The sequence below is a fragment of the Rutidosis leptorrhynchoides genome, chromosome 2, assembly GCF_046630445.1.
Source record: "Rutidosis leptorrhynchoides isolate AG116_Rl617_1_P2 chromosome 2, CSIRO_AGI_Rlap_v1, whole genome shotgun sequence".
Classification (NCBI taxonomy): domain Eukaryota; kingdom Viridiplantae; phylum Streptophyta; class Magnoliopsida; order Asterales; family Asteraceae; genus Rutidosis; species Rutidosis leptorrhynchoides.
This window is the reverse complement of record NC_092334.1, coordinates 177,437,603-177,451,927: the sequence shown is the minus strand read 5'-3', so window position 1 is coordinate 177,451,927 and position 14,325 is coordinate 177,437,603.

Below are 14,325 nucleotides of genomic sequence, written 5' to 3'. Positions count from 1 at the left end.
TAGCCTTATCAGTTAACAACATTTAACAAGATCGTTAACCTAAAGGTTTCAAAACAACACTTACATGTAACGACTAACGATGACTTAACGACTCAGTTAAAATGTATATACATGTAGTGTTTTAATATGTATTCATACACTTTTGAAAGACTTCAAGACACTTATCAAAATACTTCTACTTAACAAAAAATGCTTACAATTACATCCTCGCTCAGTTTCATCAACAATTCTACTCGTATGTACCCGTATTCGTATTCGTACAATACACAGCTTTTAGATGTATGTACTATTGGTATATACACTTGAATGATCAGCTCTTAGCAGCCCATGTGAGTCACTTAACACATGTGGGAACCATCATTTGGTAACTAGCATGAAATATCTCATAAAATTACAAAAATATGAGTAATCATTCATGACTTATTTACATGAAAACAAAATTACATATCCTTTATATCTAATCCATACACCAACGACCAAAAACACCTACAAACACTTTCATTCTTTAATTTTCTTCATATAATTGATCTCTCTCAAGTTCTATCTTCAAGTTCTAAGTGTTCTTCATAAATTCTACAAGTTCTAGTTTCATAAAATCAAGAATACTTCCAAGTTTGCTAGCTTACTTCCAATCTTGTAGAGTGATCATCCAACCTCAAGAAATCTTTCTTATTTACAGTAAGATATCTTTCTAATACAAGGTAATACTCATATTCAAACTTTGATTCAATTTATATAACTATAACAATCTTATTTCGAGTGGAAATCTTACTTGAACTTGTTTTCGTGTCATGATTCTGCTTCAAGAACTTTCAAGCCATCCAAGGATCCTTTGAAGCTAGATCCATTTTTTTCATTTCCAGTAGCTTTATCCAGAAAACTTGAGGTAGTAATGATGTTCATAACATCATTCGATTCATACATATAAAGCTATCTTATTCGAAGGTTTAAACTTGTAATCACTAGAACATAGTTTAGTTAATTCTAAACTTGTTCGCAAACAAAAGTTAATCCTTCTAACTTGACTTTTAAAATCATCTAAACACATGTTCTATATCTATATGATATGCTAACTTAATGATTTAAAACCTGGAAACACGAAGAACACTGTAAAACCGGACATACGTCGTCGTAGTAACACCGCGGGCTGTTTTGGGTTAGTTAATTAAAAACTATGATAAACTTTGATTTAAAAGTTGTTCTTCTGGGAAAATTATTTTTCTTATAAACATGAAACTATATCCAAAAATCATGATTAAACTCAAAGTGGAAGTATGTTTTCTAAAACGGTCATCCAGACATCGTTCTTTCGACTGAAATGACTACCGTTACAAAAACGACTTGTAACTTATATTTTGGACTATAAACCTATACTTTTTCTGTTTAGATTCATAAAATAGAGTTCAATATGAAACCATAGAAAATTGATTCTCTCAAAACGGATTTAAAATGAAGAAGTTATGGGTAAAACAAGATTGGATAATTTTTCTTGTTGTAGCAACGTGAAAATTGGTAGCAAATCTATATTAATCATATCCTAGCTGACTTATATTGTATTATACATGTATTCTAATATATTATGTAATCTTGGGATACCATAGACACGTATGCAAATGTTTTGACATATCATATCGACCCTTGTGTATATATTATTTGGAACAACCATAGACACTCTATATGCAGTAATGTGAGAGTTAGCTATACAGGGTTGAGGTTGATTCCAAAAATATATATACTTTGAGTTGTGATCTAGCCTGAGACGTGTATACACTGGGTCGTGGATTGATTCAAGATAATATATATCAATTTTTTTCTGTACATCTAACGTTGGACAACTAGTTGTAGGTTACTAACGAGGACAGCTGACTTAATAAACTTAAAACATCATTAAAAGTGTTGTAAATATATTTTGAACATACTTTGATATATATGTACATATTTGTTATAGGTTCGTGAATCGACTAGTGGCCAAGTCTTACTTCCCGACGAAGTAAAAATCTGTGAAAGTGAGTTATAGTCCCACTTTTAAAATCTAATATTTTTAGGATGAGAATACATGCAGGTTTTATAAATGATTTACAAAATAGACACTAGTACGTGAAACTACAATCTATGGTTGAATTATCGAAATCGAATATGCCCCTTTTTATTAAGTCTGGTAATCTAAGAATTAGGGAACAGACACCCTAATTGACGCGAATCCTAAAGATAGATCTATTGGGCCTAACAAACCCCATCTAAAGTACCGGATGCTTTAGTACTTTGAAATTTATATCAGATCTGAAGGGTGTCCCGGAATGATGGGGATATTCTTATATATGCATCTTGTTAATGTCGGTTACCAGGTGTTCACCATATGAATGATTTTTATCTCTATGTATGAGATGTGTATTGAAATATGAAATCTTGTGGTCTATTGTTACGATTTGATATATATAGGTTAAACCTATAACTCACCAACATTTTTGTTGACGTTTAAAGCATGTTTATTCTCAGGTGAATAATAAGAGCTTCCACTGTTGCATACTAAAATAAGGATAAGATTTGGAGTCCATGTTTGTGAAAGGACCCGTTTGTGACAACCCGGAAATTTCCAACCAAATTTAAACTTTAATCTTTATATGTTTCCGACACAATAAGCAATATTTGTTAAGTTAAATTTCAAGAATTTTAAACTATGTTCATACATTCATTCAACCTCGACCAAGTTCCAACGATTCATGAACCATTAAACGAATATGATTATATATGTATATGTGTATATATATTATAACTTGAAACGTAAATAAAATATTAGATTAAATACTTTATATGATTGTATCTGTTTCAAAATGTTTATCAATGGAATTAGAAGATAAGATCAAATGATTGAATTATCAGATATATTGAATTATGATTACAAGTCTCTGTTGAAAGGCCCACGTTGATTTGAGAAATCTTTCTATTTTAACAATATTTGAAAAATGGTAAAGTGATTTATAAATAAGAACAAATTGACAATCATTGAGAACTAGACAAAGGATAGTGGAAGATTGAATTTCATAAAGACTCGATTGATCTATTTAGTTTCAAACGTACAAAAAATGTTTTTAGTTTAAAAAGAACTTTATTATTAAAACGTATATAACTTTTATAAATATCTAGAACCACCTTTGACAACTCATTACTTAACTAGTATGATAAAGATAACGATATTTATATTTTATTTTATTAAATATATATAACAATTTAAATTAATATTATATATATTTTTACGCGTATTATACGTACATAGTTTTATACTTTTACTATACTTAAACTTAACCTTTACTTTATTTTTACTTTACTTTAACTTTAATAATTCACTTTAATAATTCATACTTTAATAATTCACTTTAATAATTCATACTTTAATAATTCACTTTAATAATTCATACTTTAATAATTCACTTTAACAATTCATACTTTAATAATTCACTTTAATAATTCAAAAATCTATTATAAATAGAATTCAATAGGTTTCATTATTTCATAGAAACTTGAAAATATTTTTCTCTAAACTCTCTCAATCGATATACATATATATATTTACTCCGTATTATTTCAAGATATTATTAGTATACATAAAATATTACTACGGAGTGCTGTCCGAGTGATTTCGAAATTATTTTTCGAGTGGGATATGATTAAGGAAATTATGGGTTATAGCTATGGAGGTGATTGAGTATGGTTCATGGGTATGCTCGTGAGGTCAATATAGTGTTTATCATTTTCGTTGCGTCTACGTACCTTTCCTGCAATATTGAATCTCAATATTGATACGTGAGTACTCATAATTTAACTTTTACATACTAATAGTGTATCCCTGACTAGTGCTCGAGTATTTAGGATTATGCATGCTTGTACTTTTGATATTGCCCCTAGACAGATTAGGTTGAATCTTGAATTAGTTACACTTGCAGTTGTGATAAGGTATAAGATATGCATGTCCTTGGAAAGCTAGCGAAAAATTAAGAACTTTTCCTTTAGATATCGAATGGTTTCGATGAACGGATTAGAAGTTATAATCAATTGAATTTTCGATATTTTTATTAAAAATGATTATTATTATCGTCGTTTTTATCGTCGTTCTAGTTTTATCTTATTATTATCATTATTATTATCTTTATCAATAAAAGGGATTTATCATTAAAAATTGTTATTTTTTTATTATTACTATCGTTATTATCGTTAAAGTTATAATTAGTATTATTATTATTATCCAATTATTATTATTATTATTGGTATTATTATTATTATTATTATCATTATTAATATATATATTATTATTTAAAAATGGTTATTGTTATTGTTATTGTTATTATTATTATTACTATATTATCATTAAGATAATTAATAGTATTATCGTTAATAATGTTATAGTAACTATCATTATTAATATTAGTGTAATTAAAAAAAATATTTGTAACACCTAATTATTTTGATTACTATTATTATCATTATTATGAACACGATATAAAAGACGATTAAAAGCTATTAAACAAAACGATTAGGAAATAATGGGTAAGAGTATCATGATGAAATTAAATATTATAAGATATTGATTTAGATAAAATTATCGTTCTTATTATTTTTATCATTACTATTATTATTAAAATTATCGTTAGTATTAAAACTATCATTTTAGCAAAAATTATCATTTTAATAGACATGTCATTGTTACTATAAAATATCATTATTATTATTATTTTAAATAGAATTATTATTTTAAAGATAATATTAAAAATTATCGTAAATATTAAAGTTATCATAATTAGAATTATCGTTTTATCATAATGTCATCTTAGTAATTATAAATATTGATATTTTTATAATAATTATTATTATTACAAAATAATACAACTTTTACTTACTATCATTATAGATATTATTTTATCAAATAAATATGTGATACAAACATATTTTACTACGTGTAATAACTTACTTTAATAATACCTATCATATTATCTTTATAATATTAAATGAACCCTATAAATTTTATTACTTAATATATATAAAAGTATATTTTATTATATAAATTTAATATAAAATTTTATTTATTAATAAATAAATTATATTATTTACTCTAATAAATCTTTTAAAAATATTTAAAAATATAAAATGATTTTGAGTCAAATTTACTTTTGTTGACTTTTGCATATTAGTCTCGAGCATTAGGATTGTGGTACACTATGACTTGACCTAATTTGTTAGACAAATATTGACCAACACATAAATATATATAATTAATTTAGGTTCGTGAATCCTAGGCCAACCTTGCACTTGTTCAATGACGTTATATGTATTTTTACTACGAAATACAGTATGGTGAGTTTCATTTGCCTTTTTACCCTTTATATTTTTGGGACTGAGAATACATGCGCTTTTATAAATGTTTGACGAAATAGACACAAGTAATTGAAACTACATTCTATGGTTGAATTATCGAAATCGAATATGCCCCTTTTTATTAAAGTCTGGTAATCTAAGAATTAGGAAACAGACACCCTAATTGACGCGAATCCTAAAGATAGATCTATTGAGCCTAACAAACCCCATCCAAAGTACCGGATGCTTTAGTACTTCAAAATTTATATCATGTCCGAAGGAGGATCCCGGAATGATAGGGGATATTCTTATATGTATCTAGTTAATGTCGGTTACCAGGTGTTCACCATATGAATGATTATTTTTGTCTCTACGCATGGGACGTATATTTATGAGAACTGGAAATGAAATTCTTGTGGTCTATTAAAATGATGGAAATAAATGATTATGATAAACTAATGAACTCACCAACCTTTTGGTTGACACTTTAAAGCATGTTTATTCTCAGGTAAATCTTCCGCTGTGCATTTGCTCATTTTAAAGATATTACTTGGAGTCTTTCATAGCATATTTCGAAGAACGTTGCATTCGAGTCATTGAGTTCATCAAAGATTATTATTAAATCAATTTATAATTGGATAGTGGATATTATGAAATGGTATGCATGCCTGTCAATTTTTGATGTAAAGAAAGATTGTCTTTTAAAAACGAATGCAATGTTTGTAAAATGTATCATATAGAGGTCAAATACCTCGCAATGTAATCAGCTATTGTGAATCGTTTATAATGTATATGAACGGGTCCTTTCAGTTGGTATCAGAGCGGTGGTCTTAGCGAACCAGGTCTGCATTAGTGTGTCTAACTGATAAGTCGATAGGATGCATTAGTGAGTCTGGACTTCGACCGTGTCTGCATGTCAGAAGTTTTACTTATCATTTTGTGTCAAAAATTAACTACTTATCATCCTCAGGAAATTACCTGCTTATCATTTTTAGTCTAAGACACGTCTTACTGCATTGATTGCATTAATAGTGTATAGACAAAAATTTATATCTTAGCATATCTGCTAAATCATATCTTATCGTATCTGTTACTTTAAACTTTGCCTGACATATCCCGCAAAGTCCTCCGTAATCTAGGAAATCTTTTGATCTATATATATATATATATATATATATATATATATATATATATATATATATATATATATATATATATATATATATATATATATATATATATATATATATATATATATATATATTCTATGTAATTAGAATACCATCCGTTAGCCAAAATCATTTCATATAAAAAAAATCCTTTATCCAATCGTACGAAATGGAATTCGTCATCAGTTCAAGTCACTCAGATTCTGAAATGGAATCCCATTCAAGCTTCGAAATAGATCAACCAATCAATCATCACCTATTCTGGATGAATTGGGGATGGGTTCGTAGCCTCCTCAATCATTGGAGACAAGAAGAAGGTGATCCCTTCCATCCACCACATTGCCCTCTTGACGAAGAACCTGAAGCACTTACCAGCGAACCTGTCCGAAATACCGTGTTCTCGCTCATTTCCAGAGTATCTCATCACGATTATATATTACATCAAATTTTAGATTTTATTTATCCGCTCGTCCGAACCGACAATCACCCCGGTGTAATAGAAGAAGTCAACGAGCTTCGCGCTCGGGTAGTGGCTTTGGAGAATATGGTGCAGAGATTACAAACACCAGCAGCAGCATCAGCAGCATAACCAGTACCACCATCATCAACGCCAACAGTACCATTACCACCTCCAACCACAACCGCGTCGTAAACCTCAACTTCACAATCTGTCCCACGAGCATCAACGTCATACGCACCATAGATACCAAGGAGTACCAACAACAATAACTGATGAAGTATTAATTCATAACTTCATTGGAGAAACATTCCGCGGCGATTATGTAATCTCTAAAGTCTTAGAGATTATCTAATATAGCCCTAACCATAAATCAGTTAAGCGTGCCAAAATGATAGAAGGAAGAGTAGAAACCCTGACAAAAATGGTGTGTGATTAACAAGCTAAACTTGCTTTACCAACAGCATCAACAGTACCGTCAGCGTTACCAGCATCGTCAGTACAGTTAACATCCGAATCAACACCACCGATAACATCACAAACTCCGTCAGTTCAAGAATCACTGTGGACATCATTACGAATCAATAACGTGTATATTGTATCAACGAGTTATGAAGAATTAAGTCATTCGCTCTGAAGAAATTATATGTATATTATATATATATATATATATATATATATATATATATATATATATATATATATATATATATATATATATATATATATATATATATATATATATATATATATATATATATATATTGAAATAAATCTTTCCGTGCTAAGCTATTGTGTGTGAATCTTAACAACTCGGTTAATTCATATTACAAATATGCAATAATGTACGTCCTTCGGCCACAACTTAACCAGCGTTAACTACAATCTCTGTCGCAATTCAACAAATTCCAATTCATAATAAATCAAGTATATATTTGATTTTACACTTTCATCATCGATGTACTTTGCGAAATTCACAAGAATTCCACGAACCGAACATCATACATCAACAAATAACGAAGTATTGATTCATAATTTCAATGTCATTAAAGAAATACTGCGTAAAAGTTATGTACTTTTTAAAGCCTTTAGGGATTATTCAATTCTCGTTTCAACCGTAAATCAAATGAGTTTAATTTAACATTAACTCATTAAATCTATATTACATCTGAAGAAAATATACATATATATATTTTCATAAAGACTATAATAAAATTCTTTTGTACAAAATATTAATTGTGAAATTTTTTTTTAACGGGTAGGTAATACCCGAGAGATATATAAATTCACAAATAATATGTTACATTCTTCGAATCTGATTCAGCAAATCATCCATTATACTCCCTACTTTCACAACAGTATACATTCTTTTATAGAAATTAAAACAACCATACTCATTCAAAATTTAATTACATATTCTGATCTTGAAATCTCAAAATTCAACTCGAGATATGACCAAAATCATCACTCTTAGATCCTTACATCTTTCACAAGCTATATTTTGACTTCAAAACTATGTTAGAACATCAAATGTATGTTAACGATTATAATCTGTGTTCAAACCCTTCAAAAATTTCTGAAGACACTTCGAATGATGAGCAATCGAGATGAGGATCCAACCACATGTTACCCACAGTTATGTACCCGAAAAACTCTTGAAACCAAAGTAAAAGTTTAAACAACGTATCCACGTCAGATTCTTTGGCATTTATTAGCAAAAATAACTTTGCGATTCCTATTCAAAGTAGCCAGTTTTGTCACAGCTCCAGCAAGTCAACTTCGAATTTTTAGTCAGACTAACCTTATTATAACCTTGAGATATACACCATCGTTACCAGGGAACCTTTTACATTCCACCACATTATTAGCAGATGTACCAACAACTTCATTACCCTTTGACTTTAGCCTCTCCAAAAAGTCATTATAATTATTTATTGAAACCCCATCATTTACTCATTCGCATCTTCTAATGAGAATTGCCATACGAATCATTGAGAATTAGCAATCAGTATTTTGAAATCTCGTAGCATGTCTACGCTAACAGTTATATGTGTATATATAACGTCTATCTTCTGGACTTAATTTGAATGTGAAGTTTCTGAAAAACACTCCGAACTACGAATTGGTTCTCCGAAAATGGAAAAAAAAAATACTGATGAAGCAGCAAAAACTATAAAAAACTTTAAACGGTAAAAGCTGGATGATAATAATGAAGTGTGCTGGCAAAGTGCAGAAAAAGAGAAGTTTTGGAACTGGAAAACGGATTGAGCAAAGTAGGAAGGAGGCTATGGACAAATTACAAAGACTGAACCTGACTTCAAAGGATCCAAATGATTCAGTACCTGCTGAAGTTATTAACGAATACCTTGCTCCTGACTCTAAACCCCTGCGGACAATATTCTTCATCATCCTCTGATATTAGAAATTCTAAAATATCATCATATCTTTCATTATAAATATCCTCCATATTTCTGAAGATATTTTCTTAATTTTTCTTATTTGAAATCATTTACCTCTTCGCGCTATCTGTATTACATCATAAAAGAAACTATTTTAGTTTCTAAATTCTGAAACATTCAAGTTTAAAATAGGAATATTTTGAAGTAGTGTTGGGAACTGAAGCATGAATTAGTATAATATAATGACACTTGATCAACGTGATTATATTACAGTAAGTCATGCTGAGTTTCTAAATGGAACGTGATGATTCACAGATCATAACATCATCATGTGCCATGTTATACGACTCTTGTATTCTATTTAACCTCTAAAATATCAAGAAAATATTTCTTGATGATTTGGCCTTTTCCAAGGTATTCTGGTAATTTGACAAGTCAAGATCGTACCATCACAATTTCCTTCCTAGAACATTAACAATGTTCATTCCGAAATTCATATCTGTGAATTCTGGAACATTACAAGCGGTGCTTAATCGCAAGAAGAAGAAACGAAAGGACAAAACTCCGAAATAGAAATTGGGGTATAAATTGCAGCAAATAAAAGAGAGCATTAACTGTGAATGATAATGATTATAGAAGACAGAAGCAGAGACTTTGAAATATAAGGGAACATATAAAGCCCAGCGATAAACCAGAAATTATAAACCATATATATCGATGCATATAGCAATATAAAGACACGGGAGAACTAGAAACACTATAAACCCAAGAGTATAGTAGAAGTAAATAGATTCTTCCGGTGGTAGATGAAAAAGAAGAATGACCGATATGAAAGTTAGAAGTATATCAAGAATCAGAACTGGATGGAGCATATTGATGAATACTTTAAAATATGAGTTGAGGGGGAAAGAATAGAAGGTGATGAAACATGACTAGGAACTTAGAAATCAACAGATTTAACTCACACAATGGCAGAATAAGTGAATCAAACCCTCTAGTGAATAGGTTAAGTTTTTTTTTTGATTAATTTAGTCAAACCACAACTAAATCAAGTGTGATTAGATCAACACCTAGAGCTATTATTCACCACCTAGGTGATTTGGACTGAGAGAGAATCGGAAGAGCTCACTAGATCTGAGTGTGTGTAACAAATGAGAGGCTTAACCTAAAATGAAGAACATAAGACTTTATATACCCCTGCTGTTGACTCATCCATACGATTCATTCATCACACGTATGAGTTGGCTTCATCAGCCGTACGGGTGATCACTCACTCGTGTCTTCTCATTTAGGTTGTAATTGTGACTTAGCTCAGCATCAACCGTGCGTATGAGCCTGTCAGTCGTACTAGTGAGGCTTCACTCGTACGTCTGACTAAGTCTAATATAGTCAAACATCTAAATCTCGTTCCTGCAGTTCTTGTAACCACATACAAACACGGATAGGATAATAACGAGCAATCATGGTGGCCTGTAAACTGTTGTACCTGCAATGGACGTGGGTAGATGTCTAGGGACTTGCATAAAATGCATCAAAGGAAGGTGTGAGTTGTAAGGAAACGAAGGAGGTGAATTTATAAGAAAATCTCTGACAGAACAATTAAAATGGACGATCGCATTTAAAGCGGATCCTAATTCCCTTGATTACCGGAGAGTCAAATCTTATTAAGAAGATTTTCTTCAAATCCCTTGAAATCAGGGAATCAATCATATCTACGTCAAAAGATAAGATGAATCTACACTTACTCATTTCACTCTTCTATGTTAGCTTCATTCGTACTCTTCATATAAATGGATTGTTTATCCAAATTATTCGCTGATGATAAAACTCTAATTTTCAGCCCGTATGCATCATGAAAACATATTTATTATCATTCACGACCTTTCCACTCAAATTTCAGGACGAAATTTCTTTAACGGTTAGGTACTGTGACAACCCGGAAATTTCCAACCAAATTTAAACTTTAATCTTTATATGTTTCCGACACAATAAGCAATATTTGTTAAGTTAAATTTCAAGAATTTTAAACTATGTTCATACATTCATTCAACCTTGACCAAGTTCCAACGATTCACGAACCATTAAACGAATATGATTATATATGTATATGTGTATATATATTATAACTTGAAATGTAAATAAAATATTAGATTAAATACTTTATATGATTGTATCTGTTTCAAAATGTTTATCAATGGAATTAGAAGATAAGATCAAATGATTGAATTATCAGATATATTGAATTATGATTACAAGTCTCTGTTGAAAGGCCCACGTTGATTTGAGAAATCTTTCCATTTTAACAATATTCGAAAAATGGTAAAATGATTTATAAATAAGAACAAATTGTCAATCATTGAGACCTAGACAAAGGATAGTGGAAGATTGAATTTCATAAAGACTCGATTGATCTATTTAGTTTCAAACGTACAAAAAACGTTTTTAGTTTAAAAAGAACTTTATTATTAAAACGTATATAACTTTTATAAATATCTAGAACCACTTTTGACAACTCATTACTTAACTAGTATGATAAAGATAACGATATTTATATTTTATTTTATTAAATATATATAACGATTTAAATTAATATTATATATATTTATACGCGTATTATATGTACATAGTTTTATACTTTTACTATACTTAAACTTTACCTTTACTTTATTTTTACTTTACTTTAACTTTAATAATTCACTTTAATAATTCATACTTTAATAATTCACTTTAATAATTTATACTTTAATAATTCACTTTAATAATTCATACTTTAATAATTCACTTTAATAATTCATACTTTAATAATTCACTTTAATAATTCAAAAATCTATTATAAATAGAATTCAATAGGTTTCATTATTTCATAGAAACTTGAAAATATTTTTCTCTAAACTCTCTCAATCGATATACATATATATATATTTACTCCGTATTATTTCAAGATATTATTAGTATACATAAAATATTACTACGGAGTGATGTCCGAGTGATTTCGAAATTGTTTTTCGAGTGGGATATGATTAAGGAAATTATGGGTTATAGCTATGGAGGTGATTGAGTATGGTTCATGGGTATGCTCGTGAGGTCAATATAGTGTTTATCATTTTCGTTGCGTCTGCGTACCTTTCCTGCAATATTGAATCTCAATATTGATACGTGAGTACTCATAATTTAACTTTTACATACTAATAGTGTATCCCTGACTAGTGCTCAAGTATTTAGGATTATGCATGCTTGTACTTTTGATATTGTCCCTAGACAGATTAGGTTGAATCTTGAATTAGTTACACTTGCGGTTGAGATAAGGTATAAGATATGCATGTCCTTGGAAAGCTAGCAAAAAATTAAGAAATTTTCCTTTAGATATCGAATGGTTTCGATGAACGGATTAGAAGTTATAATCAATTGAATTTTCGATATTTTTATTAAAAATGATTATTATTATCGTCGTTTTTATCGTCGTTCTAGTTTTATATTATTATTATCATTATTATTATCTTTATCAATAAAAGGGATTTATCATTAAAAAAATTTATTTTTTTATTATTACTATCATTATTATCGTTAAAGTTATAATTAGTATTATTATTATTATCCAATTATTATTATTATTATTGGTATTATTATTATTATTATCATTATTAATATATATATCATTATTTAAAAATGGTTATTGTTATTGTTATTATTATTATTACTATATTATCATTAAGATAATTAATAGTATTATCGTTAATAATGTTATAGTAACTATCATTATTAATATTAGTGTAATTAAAAAAAATATTTGTAACACCTAATTATTTTGATTACTATTATTATCATTATTATGAACACGATATAAAAGACGATTAAAAGCTATTAAACGAAATGATTAGGAAATAATGGGTAAGAGTATCATGATGCAATTAAATATTATAAGATATTGATTTAGATAAAATTATCGTTCTTATTATTTTTATCATTACTATTATTATTAAAATTATCGTTAGTATTAAAACTATCATTTTAACAAAAATTATCATTTTAATAGACATGTCATTGTTACTATAAAATATCATTATTATTATTATTTTAAATAGAATTATTATTTTAAAGATAATATTAAAAATTATCGTAAATATTAAAGTTATCATAATTAGAATTATCGTTTTATCATAATGTCATCTTAGTAATTATAAATATTGATATTTTTATAATAATTATTATTATTACAAAATAATACAACTTTTACTTACTATCATTATAGATATTATTTTATCAAATAAATATGTGATACAAACATATTTTACTACGTGTAATAACTTACTTTAATAATACCTATCATATTATCTTTATAATATTAAATGAACCCTTTAAATTTTATTACTTAATATATATAAAAGTATATTTGATTACATAAATTTAATATAAAATTTTATTTATTAATAAATAAATTATATTATTTACTCTAATAAATCTTTTAAAAATATTTAAAAATATAAAATGACGATATTTAAACTATATATTAATCATGTATAGATTTTTGGAAATTATTTTGAGTCAAATTTACTTTTGTTGACTTTTGCATATTAGTCTCGAGCATTAGGATTGTGGTACACTATGACTTGACCTAATTTGTTAGACAAATATTGACCAACACATAAATATATATAATTAATTTAGGTTCGTGAATCCGAGGCCAACCTTGCACTTGTTCAATGACGTTATATGTATTTTTACTATGAAATACAGTATGGTGAGTTTCATTTGCCTTTTTACCCTTTATATTTTTGGGACTGAGAATACATGCGCTTTTATAAATGTTTGACGAAATAGACACAAGTAATTGAAACTACATTCTATGGTTGAATTATCGAAATCGAATATGCCCCTTTTTATTAAAGTCTGGTAATCTAAGAATTAGGAAACAGACACCCTAATTGACGCGAATCCTAAAGATAGATCTATTGGG